Source organism: Pinus tabuliformis, chromosome 4_1 (assembly GCF_031772625.1).
Source record: "Pinus tabuliformis cultivar Carrire ecotype Pingquan chromosome 4_1, CPIR1, whole genome shotgun sequence".
Lineage (NCBI taxonomy): Eukaryota > Viridiplantae > Streptophyta > Pinopsida > Pinales > Pinaceae > Pinus > Pinus tabuliformis.
This window is the reverse complement of record NC_142303.1, coordinates 416463709-416473549: the sequence shown is the minus strand read 5'-3', so window position 1 is coordinate 416473549 and position 9841 is coordinate 416463709. Positions and strand designations below refer to the sequence as shown.

At 38.4% G+C, this 9841-nt stretch overlaps 1 pseudogene across 1 annotated transcript; it reads left to right on the top strand.

Annotated features, from left to right (window-relative positions):
- Window positions 1-4604: 4604 nt before the first annotated feature.
- On the top strand, window positions 4605-9311 carry LOC149176077 (pentatricopeptide repeat-containing protein At3g49170, chloroplastic pseudogene; annotated as a pseudogene). Its single transcript, XR_016258042.1, has 2 exons — window positions 4605-7823; window positions 8878-9311. The product of XR_016258042.1 is annotated as a pentatricopeptide repeat-containing protein At3g49170, chloroplastic pseudogene (transcript).
- The last annotated feature ends 530 nt before the right edge of the window (window positions 9312-9841 follow it).

Here is a 9841-nt window from a genome sequence, read left to right as displayed (position 1 = left end):
GTATGAAGAGAAGGAAGAAAAGGATCAAGAAACATCAAAAGAAGAGGATATATGCTAGGGACCCAACCCCAGAGAAAGAAAATGAATCAGACCATATCTTGTAAAGCATTGGCAAGAATTACCACTCCTCAAACTCTCAAGATAGAAGGACATATCAAGAAGAAAAAGGTGCAAGAAGTGAAAGATCACATCGAGAAAGAAGAAATGAATCCAACCATATCTTGTAATTCATTGGCCAGAATTACCACTCCTCAAACTATCAAGATAAAACAACATATCAAGAAGAAAAATGTTCAAGAAGTGAAAGATCACATCGAGCATCAAGAAATGAATCCAACCATATCTTGTAAAGGATTGGAAGAAATTACCACTCTTCAAACTCTAAAGATAGAAGGACATATTAAGAAGAAAAAGGTTCAAGCAGTGAAAGATCACATCGAGAATCAACAACAAGTTCTCCAACTTTTAAAGGATAACGCCACTTTGGTGCAAAATCGAATGAAACAACAGGTAGATCAACATCGTAGTGAAAAATGTTTTGATGTAGGTGATTGGATATTTTTACTGCTACATCTCAAGCAAGCTATTTATGAGAAGGAAATGTTGGCAATACTATATGCACTTAAGAAATGGTGACCTTACCGAATGGGAAGACACTTCAAGGTAAAAATGGATCATGACAGTCTTAAATACTTTTTAGAACAACTATTATTTTTAGAAGAACAAAAAAAAATGGGTCACAAATATGTTGAGTTATGACTTTGACATCATCTATAGAAAAGGGAAGCAAAATTTTGTTGCAGATGCACTCTCAAGAAAGGATGAGGATGTGGAATCATTGCTTTGTGCTATTTCTATTATCCAACCAGATTGGATAAACGAAGCAAAGGATGAATGGAAGAAGGATGAAGAAGTATGGCCACTTATTCAAACGTTGCAAAAGATCCCAATTCAAACAATATTGCGAGAAATTGAAGAGGAAGGAAAAATCATATTGGAACCTGGAGCAGTCATAGAAACAAGAACCCGACAGCTACGGAATCGATCAATTTCAGAGTATCTCATCAAGTGGAAGAACTTACCCGCTGAATATTCCACATGGGAGGACAAGAATTTTATACAGAAGCATCAAGAACTACTCAACCGTTGAGGACAATACTTTTTGAAGGAGAGGGGCATGTTAGGCCCCTATACTACTAGTGTAACCCCTTATTGTTATTAGTACAACCCCATTATTATATTGTTGTACCCATGTAGTCCCCATATTGTTACTATTGTGCTCCATAGAAGCCCACTATTGTTATTATTGTGCCCTTACATTATTATTGTTATGTCGGCTCTGATTACATTATGACCTGTTAGACTCCTATATATAGAAAGGAGGTATTTTCATTTGTATCATCCAATAATTGTTCTTTTGTGTAATGTAAAGGAGGTTGCCCCCTCGAAGAGGCTGAATTATAAGGCGTTCAACTATATTTTCTATCTTTTTTGGTTTCATAACACCCCTTCTTCAGCCATGATAGATTCTCCGGAACTAATATAATGTTATTCTAATCTCTATGGTTCCTTTATCAATGGTTGTTTAAAATAAGTTTCATGTTCCTCTTCTTCACTAGAAACTTCTAATTTTTCTCCCAAAATTTTCTCACCAGTGGAGGATAGAAAAATTACTCCTGTAGTTGGGGATGTAGGATTTTCTTCAATTACAGCTTCAGTAGAGGAAGTGGGTGAAGTTCTAGATTGGATTTCTAATCTTGAGATTTCAGGAAGCCTTTGTTGACCTCTAAATGGAATTTGGGTTTGAGTAGGTGGTGTGGATTCTTGAAATCGTGGTGAAGTGAGTGGATTTGTGGGAATTAAACTTCTTCCTCGCCCTACAAATCTACCTCTAGTGTCTCTATCCCTATGCATATCATGATTTTTTGTTTGTTTTCTTAACTTCTATTTGCACTTCCCCAACAACGATGCCAAAATGTTTGGCCAATTTAATGTCTTTAAATTGTCAACTAGCGTACGTATACTGATGAAGTACATGTGCACTATATGTGCTAGAAGTTATTTCTTATGTCGTTATGTTCTTGTTAGGGTCCAAACTTAAGATTAATATGGAGATGGTGTCGTTAATTATATTAATGTCTCAATCCCTAAAGTTATCAACTGATTTCTTAGGAGTTATTCTCTATTGAATCAGTTTATGGATGATATGAGAGTGATTCTAGATTTTACTTGTGTTAGACAGTTTTGGATTTTTTCCTTGAATTTTTATGTTGTAGCTCTAATTTACCAAGTGCAAGAGAAATCTATTCTATCAAACTATAAAGGAATACTATCCGAATTCAATTGCTAAGGAGAAGACTCTCACTCTTTTACTTATTCAATTTCACCTAAACAAGACATTCTGAACAACAACTACACTATGAAGTAAACACAGTTGGACTACACTAGATAAAAAGAAAATGAAATAACCATATTGTACCAGATAAAAATCCATTCAAATAGCATACTAAACTAGGTATAAAGCAAAGGGAAATGCTCATGCATATATTGATTCACTGACGAACTCATCATACTGCATTTCTTCACACAAAAATAGAGTATTCAAGGAATGAAAGAAATCTAATTGCAATTGGTTAAAGACCTGTTACTGGTCATAGGGCCCTTCCATGAACCAGTCCATAATCTCCAATCAACGCATCACATACACACAAAACCAATTCTATTACTTGTAGAATGAGATTTAACAAACTTGTTTCAAAAATTACATCATCCAACGCACACCAAAATACAATGCGGCCATGGTTTTTATAATAAGTCTTTGGCATAACAGCATGAGCATTTTAAGCCTAAATATCTTTATTTCAATTAAACTATATCGCTAAACCTTTGATTCGCTATTCTGAAAGCAAATCGATAAGGTTTCAATGAAACTCAGATTCTGTTTTGACGACAATCCTGTAGCTGACTTTGGGGTTTGATCGTGATATCATGCCATCATCTTGATGAACTGGTTTGAGGGAATATGAATGAATCCACTAGGGGACCATTCCTTATCCATCTGTATCCTTCGTCGCTAAGCTAGAGCTTCTAAACCTTACAAACGATGGAGGTAGCTGCAAAAATATGGATTAGCTGCGGAAACAGACCAATTCTGTAGCCAAATGCATTCTTTAAGAAAACAATAGGGTATATAGTCAAACATGAAGAAGAATACATGTTATTGCTTACCTTTATCAAAACCTCATGTCTGTGGCATTATTTAGGTGGTAAGTATAGGAAAAGAGAGGAAATATAGGCAAAAAGGGATGTCAAAATAAGACAATCTTTGGACTCTACACTGGTTACCCATGATATTTACACAATTTCTGGGCAGAGCAGCTGACTGCTACCCAGGATTACACAATTCCTGGGCTGAGCAGCACTGCTGGGAGGAATTGCACAATTTTCTGGATGAAGCTTGACTGGCGAAATTGCGCAATTCTGGAGTCGAGCAGACCGTTAAACAGAATTGCACAATTTCTAGAGGGAAGGCTGGTTTCCCTCCATAATTGTGCAATTTCTTGAGGGAAGGCTGGTTTCCCTCTAGAATTGTGCAATTTCTTGAGGGAGTTGCTCAGCCTGCAGCTGGACCAAGTCTGGAGGAACAACTTGTGAGGGGAATGCAACAAGCTCTGATGGACAGGCTATCTTTCTGCAAGAAAATCACTGAAGCTTGTGTACTTGACGAAGCAAGACATGCTGCTGTGAAAGGTTGGTAGGGAGGCTCCAAAACCAAGTTAAGGAAAAATTTTGGAGGGTGGTTGTAGCCGCTACAACAAAATATTAACCACAAAATAAAAATAACCCACAATCGACGATATTGAAACCATTGATGATGCTCATATCACATCAACACTTGTATGTAACATAATTTAAATTGAAATATTTAGTTGTGAGAGATTTTTCGAAATCACATGAACATTTGTCGAAATATTTAATGAAGCATCATCTCACAAGCTATTAAAGTCACCCTTCAATTAAGAGGTCATGAGTGAGGGTATTTATTCCACTAAAGTCACCTAGGATTTGCACATGTCATTCTTTGACTAAGAGGTTGTGAGTTGTGCTATCTATTCCACCAAAGTTACCTATGACTTACACCTAACCCAAATCACAATTGTGAAAACTTGTGCACACAAATGGGAACACAAGTATAATAGATACTTGGAGATGACTTGAATCTTGATAGATGTCATTACAACACCCTTTATCAACCCTACATGCTACCATTAACACACAAAGAGAGTAATAATGGACAAAATCTCAACATGTCTTCGGGTAATAACTTGAATGGTTGAGAGGTAGGTTTCACACTCTCTCCGCTTAGTTTTAATCCTCGATAAAATATTTAACCTATTTTGATGAGGCTAGGAAGATAAACACTCGTTAAAAATGGAATGCTTTGTAATGTATATTAATATGGACCCTTGTTAAGTTAATAATTTTTTCCAATAATAATTTGGGAATAGTTGATATTATAAAACAATTTTTTTTTCAATTTCAATTAAAAAAAACCAGAGGAGGAAATCCGAACATAAACTATAATCTTCATATCCAATGTTTCCTTTGATCGAATCACTTCCAATACCACATGGATAACCACCACATAGGCTAAAGGATCCACAAGCGACGACACTACGTTGACAAGTAAAACGCAAAGACTTTGTACTTTTGGGATGAGAAAATGCCTTCATTCCATGGCGTGTAGATGTTGCTGGGCTTGTTCGTTTAACTTTTGAAGCAAAATTGGCACCAATTGGAGATTTTGAAACCATGAAGGTACCCGTCTACCAACCAGTAGAGTTTCACTCTTTTTCATGTAATGAAAGGGCTATTCTCGGTACCATCCTCAGCATTACCAGTTCTCAGAAACCTCACGCGCTCAAGTGTATTCGATGCCGCCATTTCTGGCTCAGAGTTATTGAATCAGACGAATTTGTTTCGTGGGTATCATGGCATCCATGTTTCATGCGCCCCCATTACACAACATCAGAACCGGGCAGACGATAGCAGTGAGAATGTTTATGCGTTGTGCCAACAAGGAAAGTTGAAGGAAACCCTTCGCATTTTGTATGAGATGCACCAGCAAAGGATTTCGGTTGGTTATAATGTTTATAATCGTCTCTTGCAAGAATGCGCCAACTCGAGGTCATTGACACAGGCCAAAATGATCCATGCCCACATTATCGAAACTGGTAATAAACCTGACGTTTTTATAGAAAATGGCATTATCAACATGTATGCCAAATGTGGAAGTGTGAAGGATGCACGCCAAGTGTTTGACAAAATATGTCAACCAGATGTGGTTTCCTGGACTTCTACGATTTCAGGTTATGTTCAGAATGAGTGCGATGATGATGCACTGAAGCTCTTCTCGGCAATGCTATGGACAACAATGAAGCCAAACCATTACACGTTTACTGTCGTTCTCCGGGCATGTACTAGCAAAATGGCTCTTGGAATGGGCAAGCTTGTTCATGCTTTAGCTGTGAAAACAGGGGTTGATTCTGATGTCGCTGTGTGCAATGGTTTTATTGCTATGTATGTTAAATGTTTGAGAATAGAGGAAGGACGTGACGTGTTTGATAATATGTTTGAACGAGATGTTTTGTCATGGAATGAAATGATTGTAGCATATGCCCAGCACGGGCTTCAACAAAACACCCTGGATTTTTTCCATCAAATGCAACGTACTAGTGTAATACCCAACCATATAAGTTTTGTCGCTGTTCTCGGTGTATGCACCAGTCCTGTAGTCCTGCAGGAGGGAAAGCAGCTCCATGCCTACATTTTCAAAACTGGTTTTGAAGTGCACATGTTTGTAGCAAATTCACTTATTACCATGTACTCAAAATGTGGAAGTATAGCCAATGCACGCAAAGTGTTTGATGAAATGCCTGAACGAGATACAGTTGCATGGACTGGAATGATAGCAAGATATGCTCAAAATGATTATAGCGATGAAGCCCTGGGACTCTTTGGTCAAATGCTAGAGACGCATATTAAGCTAGATGATGTTACATTAGTAACTGTCCTCAGTACTTGCAATTGCCCAGAAACCCTGCAACGGGGTAAGGAGGTCCATGCCCATGTGATTAAAACTAGAGTTGAGCCAGACATTAGTGTCGAGAACACCCTTGTTAGCATGTATGCTAAATGTACGAGTATAGATGCTGCAAGAAAGGTATTTGACAGAATGCATAAGCAAGACAGAGTATCATGGAATGCCATCATTGCAGGGTATTTCCAAACTGGAAATAATGAGGTGGCTCTGAAAATGTTTCAATTAATGCAATATGCAGGTATGGATGTGGACTATATCACCTTCACTTGTGTCCTTGGCGTATGTGCAAACCTAGAAGCTCTTGAATTTGGTAAACTAGTCCACGCTACCATAATTAAAGCTGGATTTGTGTCCAATGCCTTTGTCAGCAATGCCATTATTACTATGTATGCCAAGTGTGGACACATACAGGCCGCACAAAAAATGTTTCAACATTTGAGTTTTCGAGATGTGGTCTCATGGAATGCAATAATTACGGGATTTGACCAGAACGGATGTGGCGAAGAGGCCCTAAAATGCCTTTGCCAAATGCAGAGGTCAGGCATGAAACCGAATGAGTTCACCTTTATTAGTGTTTTAAGTTCATGTGCAAGCCTTGCAGCCTTAGAGCAGGGCAGACAAGTTTTTTCCTGCATAATCAAAGCTGGATTGGATTCGGACGTGTCTGTGGCAAATACCCTTATTACCATGTATGCTAAATGTGGGAGATTAAAGGACTCACACAAGATATTTGACAAAATGTTTAACAAAAATGTTGTCACATGGAATGCAATAATCGCACGGCATGCCCAGCATGGGTATGGCATGGAAGCTCTTTATCTATTTGAGCAAATGCAGAATGCAGGTGTGAAGCCTGACGAAGTTACCTTCATTGGTGTTCTGTCTGCATGCAGCCATGTAGGCCTACTGGATGAAGGTCGACAGTATTTTGATTCAATGACAATTGACCATGGCATCATACCAAAAGCAGAGCACTATGCCTGCATGGTTGACCTCCTTGGCCGGGCTGGATGCCTGAAAGAGGCTGAGGATTTCATTTACAAAATGACATTTCAACCTGGTGCTTTAGTGTGGCGCACCTTACTTGGTGCCTGTAGAGTCTATGGCAACATGGAGCTAGGAAAACAGGCAGCAGAACGCCTGCTTGAGTTGGAACCAAATGATGCAGCAAGTTATGTGCTACTGTCAAACATTTATGCTGCTGCTGGTAGATGGGATGATAGGGCAAAGGTTATAAAAATGATGAAAGACAGGGATGTGAAGAAAGAACCAGGACGCAGTTGGATTGAAGTCAAGAGCAGGGTACATACATTTGTTGTAGAGGACAGGTCACATCCACAAATGTCAAATATTTATGCAAAGTTGGACGAATTGACCAGACAGATAGAGCGAGCAGGGTACGTCCCTGATATGAACTTTATATTGCACGATGTTGAGCAGGAACAGAAACAACATTCTCTTGGATACCACAGCGAGAAGCTGGCTATTGCTTTTGGCCTTATCAGCACACCTTCTGGGACGTCCATTAGAATAATGAAGAACCTTCGTGTGTGTGGTGACTGTCACACTGCGACCAAGTTCATCTCCAAGGTTGTTAGACGAGAAATTGTTTTGAGGGATTCTAACCGTTTCCAATGTCCATCATTTTAAGGATGGCATGTGTTCATGTAGGGACTATTGGTGATGTCAGCATCGTAGCTGAGCAAGAGACAGGCACAAGGTAGTCAATCATGTACTCTTAAATGGGTAAGCTGTGCTTTAGGCATTTTGTTTCAATTGTTATTCCTTGGGCAGAGCTATGATACGGTGGTGACCTAAGTTGATTGATGTCTGGAGAGATTAATTGGCACTGAGCTAATGGATGAATGTTCTGCAGTGACACATTTTATATTTATTCCATTGTTTTGGAGTATCTTGTCAGAATTTGGATTATAATGACTAACACGGGGTATCTGTTCTCTTAGGGTCACCAATCAAGGTTAAGTTTTGTTGACGTAGCTACCAATATGCGTAAAAGCATATGTTATTGTTCAGAAAGTAGGCATAATTGCACTTTCAGAATAAAAAGCGATGATCAAAAGATTATGAGTGGGCCAGTTCAGACCTCCCAAGCCATGGTGAAAATGTGGATGCCTGATATGTATCAAGAACAGAGTTACATTCAAAATCTGAGCTTCGCTAGCTCAAATTTTACCTATCTGCTTTTTAATTATCAGATCAGCTGACCAGATTTTCTGGCTAGTTAAGAATTAGCGTTTAGGAGATTTAACGACTTTTCAATTTTTATCTGTTATTTCTGATCAATTTACCTTATAAGAAGATTAACAATTTGGTGTATAGTTTAACTGGGTTCAGGTTTTATCCACTAGACAAATCTTCATCAGTGTAACTTTTCTTCCACCATCTGTATTATTTTGTCGGGATTCAACTGTAGCATCTATGATCCGAGCAACTTCCTCAAACTCTAAGGAATATGGCTACATGGCTTGATCATATTTTGACCTAACATCTAGAGTTTGTTCAGTTTGAGTCACGAGAACCTGATATTTGATGTTGTGATCATGCCAGGGTTTCAATGGCTTTGAAATTTATATTCTAGAGCAAGTCACTTATAAGCTGTTGAACTTTGCTTACAATATGTAAAGATCTAACATTTGTGGAAGGTAATCTAAATGAGGAGAGTATAGCTATATGCGTTTCTCCTTTCTGTTTCTGCAAATGGTGGATATTCAGAAATTTTGTCTAATACATGGTGTGCAAATTCTTTGGTACAGGAAATGCATTACGAAGGGTGGTTATTTGCTAGAACAAGCAACAATAGTTTGCCAGCAGGAGGAATTCAGGCAATTCTTCGTGGAGTCTTTTTCCAATGACTTAGCATGGCACATGCTTATGCTCAGGTTATCTATCCGAGTGACCAACTGAAAGATGCCATGTTAAGTATAGATGCCCTTTTTCAATAATTTAGGCAGTACTTATCTGATTTCTCAGAAGCTGTCATCACTCTCAATCAGCGGCACCATGTTAATCATGATACCGTGTTATACTATTCCTCTGCGTTATTACTGTAAGCAGTAGCACAGCTTTGTCATTTTCCCTATCACAAAGAACCTGTGTATGTACAGTGACTGTCACACTTCAGTCGACTCCATATCCTAGTTTGTTTGATCTGATGTTCCCAAAGTTTGCAAGGATGGGACGGAGATGGTGATGCCATTTTTTGAAAGTAGGGGTGCAGGTGGATGTCAGGGTGCATTACATATAAAATTTTATATATCTGAAAAAAATTTAAAGTTTTCTAAAACGGAATTGAACTTTATGTGAAACAGAAAACAACTCAAAATAATATGATTCATTCTCTCATGATTATAAAAGACTCAGCATTGACCACTATCACAATTCAGATTCATTATGAAAAAGACTCTTGACTCATACATTTATTCGCACGCCCTCAATAGAATGCACACCCTGGGGAAATCCACTCTGCATTTCTTGTCATTTCAGGGGTGGTACCCATGGTAATCCAGCTGGTTGCAGTTTTGACGACTTGACCCAGTGGGGACATGCTCATCACTCATTCATTAAAATGATAAGATCATAATACTCAGGAGTTCAAATCCTAAAATTAAATGTTTACCCAAGTTTATGTGGAACTTTCTCTGTGACATTTGCTAATCAACCAAAAATAAAACATTAGAAACGCTAAATCATACCGGTTATGAATCATACACAATACTC